Here is a 15,838-nt window from a genome sequence, read left to right as displayed (position 1 = left end):
ACAGATGACATTTTTAAAGGACAATATAAAAGGCATTCTTTGGCTCTCTTGTGGACTTCTTAAGAAGATTAGTAGGTGCTGCAAAAACAGGTGAGTAACAAGATGTTTTGGTATTTATACTATATATTTTAATAGAAATCAACACTAAAATCGTTCTCTTTTTACACATAGTATTCAAAATACATCATAGATTTTCTTTCCCTGGGGCTAAATCAGCGAACAGTTTATATATATTACTTTGCAAATGTTAGGTTAGCAAACTCCTGAGATGCATGCCTCATTTTGCAAATGTTATGTTAGCACATTCATCTGATACATCTTTGACAGATTGAAGATATTTCCAAAGGACAGAGAATCTATAGATTCTATAGAGTGTATTTATATCTTAAAAGCAATCAGTAGCTTAAGATCTGCCAAAATAACCGCATCAGTTTAAAAAGGCTTACATCAATGTATAGAGCTCAACAAATAACGACAACCACGACACATTAATTTCCATGTTATTCTTCTACATTCTTTAAATATACTTTGTGTCCCACCTTAGAGCCTCTATTAAAAAAAACATGACAAAAAAAACAAGTGTACTCAATTTTTTCAATGTTTCCATCTACATTTTGTTATCAATTTTACTCTATACATACTACTGCAGAAAGTATATTGCTATAATAATAATTGTAATAAATTTAAGGAGAACTCCACAAGTCATCACCAGTGCTTAATTATAAAAGCAAGTTCTGATTCCTAACATATTTGCTTAAAATTAGGCAATTTAATGGTATTTATTACACATTACCCAATAAGAGTATTTTTCATTGTTGGAGGAAAACAAGTAGAATAGCATGAAACCACACCTAATTGCAATACATAGCAATATGACCCTGCAAGAAGTGCAAGCTCACATTAGAAAGAACTAGTTAAAATGGAATAGATAGTACAGTCCTTACTAGGATTAAGGCTTCTGCCTTCTGCAGAAGCTGAATATGGGTCACTGGACTATCATAAAGCATCAGAGAACGGCAAAGACCCGAGTATGGTAGAAAGCCATTGTAAATGGTTTACCCAATTACCAAGGAACCGGGCCAGGATACTCCTGGCATTATAACCACTACAGTGGTCTTTAATAGATATGCTTGGAGTAGTCCTTTAAGTTACAGGCTGAGTACTTAAGCTGTAAGGGTTACTCCAAGCAGCATGAATGATAAAAATTCTAATAAAACTCCTACAAAACTATGGGTATTACAAAACAGCAACCACAAATAAACAAAATACAAATACATTTTTTATTTCATTTGCATTTTATTATATATAATCATATATATCACATGCAACTTGAAGGGACACTGTAGGCACCCAGACAGCTTCAGCTAATTGGAATGGTCTGGGTGCACTGTCCCTTTTGCACTTAGTGCTGCAATGTAAAACATTGAGTTGAAATGGACCTTTGATCTGGTATCTTATGCTGAACATCCTCACGCTCTCCATGAGGACCTCCAGCATCAGATTGTTCCCCATAGGAAAGCATTGATTCAATGCTTTCCTATGGGGAAGTTTAATGCACGCGCGGCATTTACATTGCATGTGCATTAGACCCCGCATTATATGCTGTGCCCCACAACTAAGAGGTATTGCACTGGTGCATCTAAATGCGGAGACAACACACATGACTCCTCAAACTCCTTTGACTCCAGACTCCTCCCATTTGTGCCATAATTAATTTTGCCGAGCCAGGTCTTCATCCTGATATAATTGTCCAATAGTGAATCCAGTAATGCCTTACATCTTGAGTTGATTATAACATTATCGCTGTATTTGTATACAATGGAATTAAGTCATTGTAGGTAAATAAGACCATTATAGTCACAATAGTCTTTGTTTCTATTTGAAAGTCTGTCTTTTGTAGTAACAAAAAAGAGAACCTTACAACATTAAATGTATATTTGATTGGCATGTTTTTTGCTGATGGTTGTACTGTAGTTTGCAATAAAGGACTGAAACTTTTAAGAATAAATTAAAGTGTTTTACCTTAGAAGCAATTAAATGAATTGAACCAAATGAGCTATAGAATTAACTATAGAGTTGTTTACTAAAGTAAAATTTAGAAGAGAATTTCAAATTTAAGGTCAAAATAGCCAACCCCCCAGAACATATGCTATGTCTTTCTGCTATGCTTTCATTAATGCTTAAATTGGTCTTGAATCTGAAATTCACTTTGAAATCTCACTTTAGTGAATAACCCTGAAATATACTAATAGTCTAAATGTATCGGGCTGTCGCAAATCAAGCGCCTCACTGGCATGTTGTTTCGCCGCTGGATATCTGAAAAGTGCGCCATGGCCATGTAGGAACGCCTGAAATGGCCACACACCTTCCTCGCCTGCTTCAGGACATCCTGTAAGCCTGGGTACTTATTCACAAAGCATTGTACGATAAGATTACACACATGTGCCATGCACGGCACATGTGTCAACTTGCCCAAATTCAATGCCACCAACAAATTTCTTCGGTTGTCACAAACCACTTTGCCGATCTCCAGTTGGTGCGGAGTCAGCCACTGATCCACCTGTGCGTTCAGGGCGGACAGGAGTGCTGGTCCAGTGTGACTCTCTGCTTTCAGGCAAGTCAACCCCAAGATGGCGTGACACTGCCATATCCGGGATGTGGAATAGTACCTGGGGAGCTGGGGGGGTGCCGTTGATGTGGAGCAAGACGCAGCACAGCAGACGCAGCCACGAGGAACAATGTCGCCTCATGGTGGCCAGGACTCGCTCGTCCACTAAGGCCGTAATTACGCCCATTTTGGACACGCCCCCTGAGTCTGAGATCCCTATGCCGCCCCCTTACTCCTCCTCCACCGGAAGAGGAAGAAGAGGTGCTGCTGGAAACGCTCCTCCCCTTGCCCCGTTGTCCCCACCTACTTCCTCCTCCAGCTCAGAGCCCAGCCCTCTTGTTTCAAACCCTCCCCTTCCGATACCTGCTTTCCGTTAACTCCACATACCCAGATTTGGCGCCATATCTAGCTTCCGGTCAGGCTCACCCTAGCCCGGCCCGGATTATTTTACTCACCAACCTTCCCCATAGTAAAGCTTCCCCATCCCCTTGTCTTACTACCCCTCGACCGGAACCCCTAACTGACGCATCTCTACGAAGCCCCATATTAACCCGACAACTAACCGGTACTCTCCAACCCCGACATTATCAAATGCCACTTCGATTGACTCCTGGCCCGACACACATTAACGATGACGGCCAGATACAATACGCTGATCCAGTCTTCGTTTATGTCCCTTTTACGACTACCGATCTCTTTAATTGGAAGACCCATAACGCCTCTTACACCGAAAAGCCTCAAGCCATGACGGATCTGTTTACTTCAATAGTCCAGACACATAATCCCACTTGGGCTGATTGCCAGCAATTATTAATGACATTGTTTAATAACGAGGAAAGGACTAGGATAAATCAAGAGGCAATTAAAGCACTGGAAGAAGAGGCCCATACACAAAATCAGGCCAACCCAGCAGCATGGGCCACAGCCCATTATCCAAACACCAAATTGGAATGTCAATGGCGCAGACATGGTTCATTTGAAAGCTTATAGGGACGCTATTATTGCTGGCATGAAAGCTGGAGGAAAGAAAGCGATTAACATGTCTAAGACGGCTGAGGTATTGCAGAAATGTGATGAATCGCCCAGTGTCTTTTATGACCGATTATTGGAGGCATACCGCTTGTATACCCCCTTTAATCCGGAGGCCCCTGAGAATTCCCGGATGGTTAACTCTGCCTTTGTCAGCCAAGCCTACGGAGATATAAAGCGCAAGCTACAAAAGTTAGAAGGGTTCGTAGGGATGTCCATAACCCAACTAATGGAGGTAGCGAATAAAGTGTATATGAACAGGGAAACAGAGACGAAGAAAGAGGAAGAGCGCAATATGCGTAGAAAGGCAGATATGCTAGCGGTAGTGATCGCAGGCGTAGATAGAAGGGAAAAAGAGGTGTATAGGGGAGCAGATAAAGGCAATAGTAAGTGGAACCCCTGAGTAGGAATCAGTGCGCGTACTGTAGGGAAGAAGGGCATTGGAGAAGTGAGTGTCCACAAAGGGAACAGTATGAGAGAGACAGACCTAGGGCAGGATATGGTAATTATAGAGGCAGTGCGAGAGGTAGAGGAGGTCCTGGAGGGAATAATGGTAGCAATAGAGGAAGTGTTAGAGAAGACAGGTATTATCCAGTAGCGCAGAGATCCCGCGATAGAGAAGATAGGGACTTTGTAGGATTGGCTGACACGGTCATGGAGGACTATTGATACCGACCGGGCTCTATCCCCCTTGGCCGAGCGGAGCCTATGGTCGATGTATCAATAGGGGGAAAAAGGAGTGCGTTCATGATCGATACTGGTGCTGAACATTCGGTGGTGACTGACCTAGTTGCTCCTCCATCTGGAAGAACCATCACCGTAATAGGAGCAACTGGAAGGAGTGCTGCTAAACCGGTTCTTAAAAGTCGACTCTGTACATTGGGAGGCCACGTAGTAAAACATCAATTCCTTTATATGCCTGAATGTCCAGTCCAACTGCTAGGACATGATTTGTTGTCAAAACTACAAGCGCAGATAACGTTTCTACCAAATGGAACAACATCTTTAAAGTTCAATGGACCTTCAGGTATAATGACAATATCTGTACCAAAGGAAGAAGAGTGGCGACTTTATACAGCGTTGACTAGCCAAAACCCTAAGAGTGATGAATCCTTGTTTAATATACCAGGAGTGTGGGCAGAGAACAACCCACCAGGACTTGCTCGCAATATCCCACAAATTCGAATCGAACTGAAACTTGGGGTCTATCCAGTGAGCTTAAGGCAATATCATATCCCACAAAAGGCCAAGAAGAATATACAATCATATTTGGATAAGTTCATAAGGTATGGTATCCTAAAATTCTGTACTTCCCCCTGGAACACCCCATTGCTGCCTGTTCAAAAGCCCGGTACAGATGAGTATCGCCCTGTGCAGGACTTGAGAGCAGTCAATGATGCGGTTGTAAGTATACACCCAGTTGTGCCCAATCCATATAACCTGCTTGCTTTAATTCCGGGCGGGGCTACCTATTTCACTGTTTTAGATCTCAAAGATGCCTTCTTTTGCCTTCGAATTGCTGCGGAAAGCCAGTGTATCTTCGCATTCCAATGGGAAAATGCTGTAACGGTCTTGAAACGCCAGATGACTTGGACAAGACTGCCCCAAGGGTTTAAAAATTCACCTACCCTATTTGGATCAGCTTTAAGTCAAGACTTACTGGATTTCAAGTCCATCCCAGGAGAGTGTGTACTATTGCAATATGTAGATGATTTGTTGATAGCGGCAGTTACAAGAGAAATATGTCAGCAAGCAACACATGATCTACTACACATTCTCTGGAAGGCAGGATACAAGGTGTCCAGGAAGAAAGCTCAGTTGTGTCAGCCAACTGTCAAGTATCTGGGATTCCATATCTCTGAAGGTCAAAGAATAATGGGGCCAGAGAGAAAAGAAGCTGTATGCCAAATACCAATACCAAAGAATAGAAGACAAGTGCGGGAATTCTTGGGGGCAGCAGGCTTCTGTAGGATATGGATTCCCAGTTATGCGATATTGGCGAAACCTCTTTATGCAGCTATAAAAGGTACAGAACACGATCCCTTCCTGTGGACACCTGAACAGCAAAAGGCATTTGAAGATGTGAAGAAGGCTTTGATGAGTGCCCCAGCATTAGGTCTACCTGATCATACACGTCCATTCTACTTATATGTACACAAGCAAAGAAGAATGGCTGTGGGAGTATTGACACAGTACTTGGGATCATGGCAAAGACCTGTTGCATATATGTCAAAACAACTGGATGCAGTGGCCAGTGGTCTTCCACCTTGTCTAAGAGCCGTAGCCGCCGCCACCCTGCTGGTAGCTGAAGCCGATAAACTCACTCTGGGTCAAGAACTCTATGTGCGAGTCCCGCACGCAGTACAGACGTTGCTAGACTATAAAGGCAATCATTGGTTTAGTAACAGCTGCATGACTAAGTATCAAGCTATGTTGTGTGAAAACCCAAGAGTGCATTTAGAGACTGTTAACACCCTAAATCCAGCTACCCTTTTGCCACAACCTACTGAAAGTCAACACGATTGCCTGGAGGTGATGGATGAAGTATTTTCAAAGGAGTTAGCAAAGGAGGTAATGTCCGGTTCTGAGACAATTGAACAAATAATATCTTCTCAAGCCGATTATCAAATGAGTGTTAGAGGTAAATCTGAGTGGCGATTAAAGACCTCCATCATAGGTTATGTTTGCATAGCAAGAAAAGGAATAATGTTTAACACATCTGTAGGAGAACTAACTTGTCTAGGGCAAAAAGCTTATGATGATACTACAAAGAATACAACCTGGTGGTCGGCTTCAAATGTCTCAGAACCACCTAACCCGTTTGCAAGTTATGCCAATTTAAAGGACGTGTGGTTTGATCTATCTATCACATCTAGTTGGAAAGTGTCCATCTCTCTGTGCTTGGCTTCCGTCAGTTTCTCCGGTATCAGGAACTAATGGGACACATGGGGGCTGGGGGAGGGAACTAGTGGGACACTTGGGGACTGGGTGGGAACTAATGTGACACATGGGGCTGGGGGGAACTATTTGGTCACATGGGGACTGAGGGGAACTAATGGGACATTTGGGGCAGGAGGTATTAATGGGACACCTGGGGGCTGGAGGGAACTAATGAGACATATGGGGGCAGGGGAGACTAATGGGACACATGGGAGCTGGGGGGAACTAATGGGACATATGGGGGCTGGGGGGGGGAACTAATGGAGCACATTGGGGCTGGGGTGGGGAACTAAGCCGAACGGGGGCTGGAAGGGAACTAATGTGGCACATGGGGGTTGGGGGGAACTAATGGGACTCCTGGGGGAGACTAATGGGACACATGGGGGCTGGGGGGAACTAATGGGACACATTGGGGTTAGGAGGTGAAATAATTGGACACATGGGGCCTGGGGGGAACTAATGGGGCACATGGGGGATGGGGGTCTAAAGAGACACATGAAGGGCTGCGATGGGGTATAGGGACACATGAAGGGCTGGGATGTACTATAGGGACATATGGAGGGACTTAGGAAAATAATATGGCATATGGAGGTCTGGGGGTAATTAGACACATGGAGGGCTGGTGAAAATGGATTGAGACACATAGAGGGCTTGGGGGACGGATTGAGAAACATGGAGGGGTGGGGGGGCTAATAAGACTGGAGGGGGTGAAATGAGACACATGGAAGGGCAGGGGAGTAAAAAGACACACGGAGAGGCTGGGGAGAAAAAAATACACGTTTTCTAGCCCCATGAGTGCTTTCTTTCACATTTGAAAGATAGTTTTAAGGGTTTTTTCCTCTTTCATATCTGCACACTACACTGACGCAATGCATTATGGGGCTGGTATATATTTTTTTTACCTGGGCTGCTTTTCATTCCCAGTCTGGCCCTGTCCTCCTCATTGCTATAGAAAACACAGGCTGGACAGGCTCTGGCACATTCTGATAAACCGCAAAACATGTTGTTTGTTCCGTTTTTAGAAATAACAGAGATTATTTCCTTGTTTCACAATAACATCACTGCAGGGCATCCATAAAACCATCTCTGTAGTTTCTAGACAGTTCTGGTGGCCTTCTTTTGATTCAGATACTCTAGCATACATTTCTACTTGTATCACTTGTGCTACAGTTAAAACCTATAATCACCTGTGGTTTGCTACAACCTCTCTGTACCATGTACACCATGATCTTACTTTACCATGGGTTTATTGTAGATCTACCTAAATCCTCCACATCGTTCACTGATTTTCCAAAATTGTTCGCGTAATCCCACTCAACAAACTGCCTACCTCATCTGAACTGTCTATAATCTTTGCAAAGGAAATATTTTGTTTACATGGACTCCCTCTGGAAATAGTATCTGATAGAGAAAGTCAATTCATCTCTAGGTTCTGAAACAGCTTCTATACTGAGTTAGGAATTAAAATATCTTATTCCTCTTCATACCACTCCTATTCTAATGGTGCAACAGAAAGGGCTATTCGGTCATTGAGCATTACCTATGCTGTTTTGTCACCCACAAAAAAAGGATAACTGGTTGCATCTACTTCCCTGAGCAGAGTCTGCCTATAACAACTCTACACGGGAGTCTTCACAGCATAGCCCTTTTTATATTAGTAATGGTCATCATCCTAGCATCTATCCGACAGCATTCTCTAAGCAGGGAATGCTTATCCTAAGTCAGCATCAAGATGACCTCAGGTCAAACTGTATTTGACTCAAGCTGCCACTTGACAGAAATTCTATGCCGAAAAATGTAGAAGTGTGGGTCCTGTTTATTTTGTGCGAGTCTGGCTATCTGCACAGAATATCTATCTCAATGTGCCTTCTATGAAATTGGCACCGAGATATGTGCATTCTTTTAACATTCTGGAAAAAGTTAATCTGGTTTATTTTGTCCTTGAACTTCCCAGAATAATGTGTTGTTTTTGATTAGGGCATATAAAAGAACTTGTACTGCATTGCCTAGTGATACCTTGAATGTAATATATGCTATTAAATAAGTGTTTGGGAACAAAAAATGTTGTGCTCTAGCCCAATATAAGATGATTAAAATTGCAAAACATTTTCAAATATATCATTTGTTTTGCATCATTTTTTATGGACATTAGCTGAATTCACAACTGTAGGATTTTAGTGGCCAAGCCTGCTGTGAATTAACAATTGTGATTATGAGGTTTAGATTGAATGTCATAAGAATATGCAAGCACCATCAATTCTAAATGACGATCATTGTTTAAAATGATAGTGATTAATGAGCCAGAACAATCTTAATTATGTAAGACCAAAATAGTGCTGATTAAAGGTAAAAATCATGTCTATATGCTCTGGGGGATCAAATAGGCATATTATAAATATAACTGTGTATAATATTTTAGATACAAAAATCATTAATATTATATCTTCACAAGTGCATACTTTATAGTGCAGCTATCATAATATGGTGGTGTCCTGTATTTAAATTGTATGCCTGGATCTCTTGAAAATTAAATGATATACAAATTGAGTCAATTCGTTTTAAAGGTATGCAATGTAGAATGTAGTGCATCTATAAATAAATGAACATTAGAAATGATAGATAGATAGATAGATAGAAAGAAAGATAGATAGATAGATAGATAGATAGATAGATAGATAGATATAATATAGATGGTATGGCACAGGGTGTGTCTAAATACAGTCAGAATTAGAAACAAAATGACCAAAACAGATTACATATATCAACTTTTCAGTCTCAAGAATTAAATTGAGGCCTTAGTGAGTTGAAAAGCACTCAAGGCTCGAATTGACGTTAGATCTGGGACCTAGAGTTGAAATATAAACTACACACACAGTAATATGTTCTAAAGTAACAATTAAAAGTTTATCCAAAGTGAATTTCAAATTTAAGGACAACATAACTGAATTGAAGAAAATATCTACCGGTAAGTCAATTATAACTCAAGTTCACTAATTTCAAATTCACTTTGAATTCACATTATTTTCTTGCTTTAGGGAATAACCTTGAAAATTGATTAACCAAAAAATGTAGGTAATTATTTAGAACAAAAGCTAGAGACTGCATACAAGGTATACAATATCTTTGTGGGTGATATTAGGTTTGAAATAATAAAAACAGCACACTCTCCTCACTGGTTTTCTTCATGAATGTAATTTCCATGTTCATTTATTTATTATTTACGCAAAAGGGACCAAATTATACCTTATTTTGATATTAGCAAATCATCTAACATTAACGGGTAAAGATACTTTTTTTTATTTTAAGATTGATAATGAAAATTATTTTGAATAAATTAAAATTGTGTAAGTGGTTATGTTATTTATTATATATATTATAATTGTTTTTCTTGCAAATTATCAATACATTTTATTTCCTTGCATTTAGGGATATCTCAGTGTGTTTTAACCAAATAGAAGTAATTAGAATAACAGACAGAGGTTTCATTTTCCAGACATTGGAGCACATTGTATTTGCATGTAAATAATTGTAACTATACTGCCAATTGTCTTTTCTGTCACACTACAATTGTGAAACATCTTGAACTGAACCTTTTAAAGATGCTTCAAGAGGCATACACGATTACTTGTCTAGTTGAAGGATTTTCAATTGGACAATCAAGAGAATGCACCGCTTTGTTCCACAATGAATGAGACAATGTGATTGTTTAAAATATTTATCATGTTAAATGTATGTTTTATTTTCACTGCTTATTACCAAAGTAGGCTCTCTTTTCTCCAGGTTATTTATAAATGAAATAAACCGTAGATTAAGAATGCTATCTTAAAACATAATAGACAACATGGATCATTTGTTTACTTTCAGCAGCCAGAATAATGAAAGCGGATCAGACTGAAATGGGAAAATTCAACAGGTTTGGGTATCCTAGTTTATTAAAAATGGCAAACATTAGTATTAATTTCCTGCCATTAAATATAATGAAACAGAGGTAAATAATACAAAGGTATGTGTATATTCCCTTCATTGCTGATGCCCTGACATCTTCTTTCACAATACAAATGCATAGGCTGATAATATAGCACACATCAACTTGTTATTTACAAAAGCACCATATGACGGGTTTCACTATTAAGTGTTTTTCTTTTCAAAACAAATAAAAAAGTATGGATTATTGTTATGGTTCAAAGAGCACAACTGACATTGACCAATGAAAATAAATAGCGATATTGTGTGGATATTGTTATATGATGATTGTTTAAAGGACCACTATAGGCACCCAGACCACTTCAGCTCAATGAAGTGGTCTGGGTGCCAGGTTCATCAAAGGTTAACCCTGCCTGCTGTAAACATAGCAGTTTCAGAGAAACTGCTATGTTTACAAACGGGTTAATCCAGCCTCTAGTGGCTGTCTCACTGACAGCCGCTAGAGGTGCTTCCGCACTTCTCACTGTGATTTTCACAGTGAGAAGACGCCAGCGACCATAGGAAACCATTGAGAATGCTTTCCTATGAGACTGGCTGAATGCGCGCGCGGCTCTTGCCGCGCATGCACATTCAGCCAATGACGGCAGAAGAAGGAGGAGATTCCCCAGCGCCGAGGGAGCTGGAAAAAGGTAAGATTTAACCCACTAAACATTTATTTGGTGTATGTGATTGGAAGAATGTGATTAGTTTGTTGTATGTGATGGATGGATGAATGTGACTAGTTTAGGGTACAACTGTATGGTAAGTATGACTAGGTGGTGGCTTGATGGCAATAAGTGGCTGGGGGTAGGTGACATGTTATGTGACCAAGAGTGTGAAAAGATGAGTGGGTATGACTGGAAAGTGAAATGGGACTATGTGACTGAGTAGATAGTGGGAAATGATCGGTTTGGAGTATGTGGCTTATTTTTCCCCTTCCCTCACTTGTTCATCTCTTCTTTCTCCCCATCTCTAACTTGTTCACCTCTTCTTTCTCCCCTTCTTTTACTTGTTCTCCTTTTCTTTTTCCCTTGAAATACCTGTGCAGTTCTTCTGTAATCCTGCTCACAAAATGCTTCATCTTTTTCTTCCCTTGCAGGTGGCTGTGAGTAAAGGAGGTCATGCTGGGTGATGATCTGACATAATCTCAATGTGTTCTCCCGCAGTTCCTTCAGCCTACCAGCAGGGGATCCAGTGTGCTGACCAGAGGCCATAACTTTGATGGCTTTATGGTAAATCCGGCACTGGTTGAAATGCTCTTTCTCTGATCGTGGATGGTACTGAATACATGAAAAGGAAATGCTATTATATGGAGGAAAATGTAGAAAAATTAGGGAGGCTGGAGTATGGAAAGGGCATATCACTCGGATGCTGAAAATATTGAAATTACATTTTAATAGAGACTAATTAAACACCTGTGTAAACCTAGCATGTATTATTTCAAGTAATATGTCCCAACATCTCAACAAAAATCATACAAAAAATAAAAACATTCATTAAATTAAGCAACTAGTTTCTAAATATTTTGATCATTAAAAAGTACATATGCAGGTAACTGTTCCTACATTCACTACATCTGTTTTTATTGTACAGTAGTTATAACATTTTACACATTTAAATTCAAATTTCTAGTTTCACAATGTTTAATAGCTCTCTTCAGCAACTAATAGCTTCTTCTTAAAATAATCTCTTCGCTGACAGATTATAGATGGTGAATATATTTAAGTGTTTCAGTAAATTCCTATTAAAAAAATAAAAATAGAAATAAATGCAAAAACATGTATGTAGATATTGTTTATTTTTTTTCTCTATATATTCAGTATTAAAATTTTATATCCACAGACATCAAAATGATTTATGGGCAAGTTATGCATATATATTAGGATTAGGATGCATATTATATTTGGCACTTGTGTTATTTACTTACAAAGATGGATCTAACTTGTCAGTGTCTGAATCTACATTTCTCTGGCTGACGGATGTTTTTCAAAACACAAAAATGCCAGTACAAAAAAGCAATCATCAATCATGTGTCTGTTTTTCTTTCATTTAGTGCTTTAGTCACTAAAACACACTGTTCTGTTGTTCTAATAATTAGGATCTGAGATTAATTGTTGCTGAAAAACCAGTGAGATGTGCATAAAAAAAACATTTTGTAGACCACTGTAGATGTATTTTAGTACACTGAAAATACTTCATGTAATTTAATGTTCCCTTAAAAGGCTGGCAACTCAAGAAATCATGATGAATTTTATGAGATAGATTTCTTCCCAGTTACAGTAGAAGAAGAAATAAAATGTTCTAAAAATAGAACCAACTAAAAAAATAAAACAGAAATAGACAGCAATGAATGTAATAGGATTCTATCTGTTCAAACTTAATAATGATGATGTATACATACTTATCCATGTATTTGAGTACTGCACATTGCTAAATAATATTGTTTCTAGCTCAATGCTGCTGTTTCAGCATTAGCATTTTATAACTCTGATGCTAAATCGTAGAAGTAAAAATAATGTTGTTTTCAGGTGAATGGTTTTCCAATAAGAATTAAAGGCTATGTAAGCAATATGAGACAAGGTAAGGAAACACATATAATACATATTAATAATAGCCCTTCTAGGGGGCGTGTCCGACTTCCGGCTAGCACGGACGCATGGCTTGAGAGCTCCGCTGTTATTCCGGCCTAACTAGCGACAAAGACAGCAGAAAACTGCAAATTTATTCTAAAACCCTCATCCCCACAGAGGTATACCACGGAAATGTCACCATCTAAGCAATTAAAGCTCACGGACACAACGAAAAAACGCAAAAAAGACCGAAAAAAGAGCAGCCAAGATGGCGGCGAAACGCATGGTGTGTCGGACGATCAGTCAGACAGTGAGTCAACCTCCTCTAAACTGTCAGATGCCACGGTCACGGAACGCAGTCTGCACAGAATGTTGCAAGACCTCCGTACTACAATCAGAAAAGATTTCTTACAAATTGATAGTGAACTGAGGAGGGAAATCTCGTCATTGGGAGATAGAACCAGTCATTTGGAAAACAAATCGGATGAGCTATGTGTCGCCCATAATGAGGTCGTTGATAAGATCCAGAAACTCTCAGAAGATAACACTACTCTTAAACTAAAACTGGCGGATCTGGAGGATCGATCACGGAGACAGAACATCAGATTTAGGGGCATACCGGACGATGTACCCCATGATGCTTTGCCTGCCTTCATTCTATCTATATGCAAATCCCTGGTCCCGGAATTGCCTGACTCTGCATGGATGTTTGATCGCATGCATAGGCTTCCACGCCCGGCCCATATGGCGAGAGACGTACCTAAAGATGTGATCGTGAAGTTCCACTACTTTGTTCATAAGAACACCCTCCTTAATGCAGCACGGAAAGTTGGCACCTTACCGGAACCGTTTCAACAAATATTTCTATTTGCTGACCTTTCGGCTTCCACAATGGCTCGTCGGAAAGAATTCCTGACCATCACTAAAACTCTACGCAATAATAATGTTTCATTAGACACATCCGTAGAAACCCAATGGCTCGCCCATAAGGCGGTGATAAGGGGAGAATTTATAAAGCTGGGAGCGACTAACAAAAGGGTACTTCGCGACTCACAGCAAAAACTACTCCAAGATCTCACGGCTTTGGAAAACTCCAACAAATTATCCCCTTCTCGCACTATAACACAGCAAATCACCAAAACAAGAGACGAAATTCTAAAACTGAAGATTAAAGAATTTACGGCGTCCTCAATGAAACTTCGACAACATTATTATGGTATGGGCAACAAAGCCGGGAAACTACTAGCAAGTCAACTAAAATCCAATTACCTTCAAACGAAGATCCCATTCATTCTTTTGAAATCACAGATGAAACTATATAATCCTACCGACATAGTGAACGAATTGGCATCCTTTTATGAGGATCTCTATAACCTTGATAAAAGGGAAGATTTGTGCACTCCGAACAAAACCGGAATACAACAATTCCTAGAACAAATTCAGTTACCAACCATCACACAGCAACAGAACAACCTGCTATCAGCTCCATTCGAAGAACTTGAAGTGGCCGCAGCTATTAAATCCCTTCCTAAATACAAAGCACCTGGTCCAGATGGACTCCCAAATTATTATTATATTAAATTAGAACCTTACTTAACTCCGCACATTACCAATCTATTCAACAAGATAAGAGAAACCGGATGCTTTCCTAAATCCATGCTGGAGGCATACATTATCACATTACCCAAACCAAACAAACCACCTACGACATGTGGTAATCTATGTCCAATTTCGCTATTGAATGCGGATGTGAAACTTTATGCAAAACTCATAGCCAACAGACTGAAACCCTTGCTTCCTACCTTAGTTTCTGAAGAACAAGCAGGCTTTGTGCCCGGCAAGCAGGTGGGAGATAATACCAGATTCTGTATGGACCTCATCGAATGGGCCAAACGTCATCGCATGTCCGGGGTCTTAATGGCCTTGGACGCAGAAAAGGCCTTCGACCACCTCAATTGGTCTTATATGGAACTCACCCTGCAAGCCTACGGTTTCTCAGTACCTTTTATCTCTAGTATCATGGCTCTTTACTCTTCACCCTCAGCGAAAGTTTTTAGCTCAGGTTTTTTATCCAAGAGCTTTGACATCTCAAATGGTACTAGACAAGGGTGCCCCTTATCCCCTCTCATATTTATTTTGTGTCTGGAACCACTCGTCCGATTGATCAAGCGAGACTCATTAATTCCCGGATTTATTACACCGGCGGGGGAAAAGAAACTCGCTCTATTTGCAGATGATATTATTCTTTTCTTAACGAATCCATGCTCCACCATACCTCACCTCATGCAAACGCTGGTTAACTATGGAACTTTGTCATTTTATAAAAATAATGTTAGTAAAACGCAAATTCTCCCTCTGAATCTTGACCCTCCAACTGTAACTACTCTAAAATCAAGATTTCCCTTTGACTGGCGCACCACCTCGATCACATATTTGGGCATAAAACTCACCCTTACAGCCTCTCAGACTATAAAAGAAAATCACGAAGCGGTACTGTTGAAAATATCCAATCAACTAAAACATTGGGATAAACTGAACACCTCCTGGATAGGCAGGGTTAACTCAATAAAAATGATGTCACTTCCTCATATACTTTATCTATTCCGTACGATACCCATCACTCTTCCCAAATCAATTCTTTCGAGATTCCAAATATCTATTAACGCGCACATCTGGAAGAAAAAACCTCTGAGAATCGCTACTTCATCGTTATGGCGCTCCATCCATC

This window comes from Pelobates fuscus, chromosome 2, assembly GCF_036172605.1.
Source record: "Pelobates fuscus isolate aPelFus1 chromosome 2, aPelFus1.pri, whole genome shotgun sequence".
Classification (NCBI taxonomy): Eukaryota; Metazoa; Chordata; class Amphibia; order Anura; family Pelobatidae; genus Pelobates; species Pelobates fuscus.
This window is presented reverse-complemented; position numbering follows the sequence as displayed.